This window comes from Penaeus monodon, chromosome 19, assembly GCF_015228065.2.
Source record: "Penaeus monodon isolate SGIC_2016 chromosome 19, NSTDA_Pmon_1, whole genome shotgun sequence".
In the NCBI taxonomy this organism is placed as follows: domain Eukaryota; kingdom Metazoa; phylum Arthropoda; class Malacostraca; order Decapoda; family Penaeidae; genus Penaeus; species Penaeus monodon.
Window position 1 is genome coordinate 27,982,896 of NC_051404.1, and position 639 is coordinate 27,983,534.

Below are 639 nucleotides of genomic sequence, written 5' to 3' on the forward strand. Positions count from 1 at the left end.
AAAAGACACCAAGACCAGAGGATAAGCAACAAGAGCGAGGAGAGCGGGAAGTGGCGGAGAAGAAATAGGAGACGCCGAAGACATCACGTGGGATTCCAGGAGAGAGCCCGCGTATGGGTTATTGACGTCGGGGAAGAGGGAAAGTGGGGAGGCGGGGAGGCGGGGAGGCGCTCAGGGCAACCCCTCCGCTGTGTATGGGGCGCCCTAAGGGTGAAAGGGGGAGCGGTAAGGGTGGAGAAGAAGGACGGAGGGAGGACGGCGGGAAGGTATGAGGGAAGATAGGAGGAAGGTGTGGATAAAGAGGGAAAAAGAGGAGAGGAGAAGGATGGAGAGAGGGAAGGAGCGAAGGAAGAAGAAAAAGTGGAGGAAGGAAGAGGGAGTGGTAAGGGTGGAGAGAGAGAAGACGGGAAGAGGGGACGAAGGAGTTCGTAAGGAGGGAAGGAAGAAGAAGGAAGAGTGAGCGGTAAGGATAGAGAGAGGCAAGGAGGGAAGAAGGGAGGGAAGGAGGAAAAATGGGAAAGGAGGAAAGAGCGGTAAGGGTTTAGAGAGGAAAGAAGGGAAAGGGACGAGGGGAGAGCAAGGAGAGAGAAAGGAGGAAGGGTGAGGGAGCAGCAAGGGCGGAGAGAAGGGAAGAGGTTA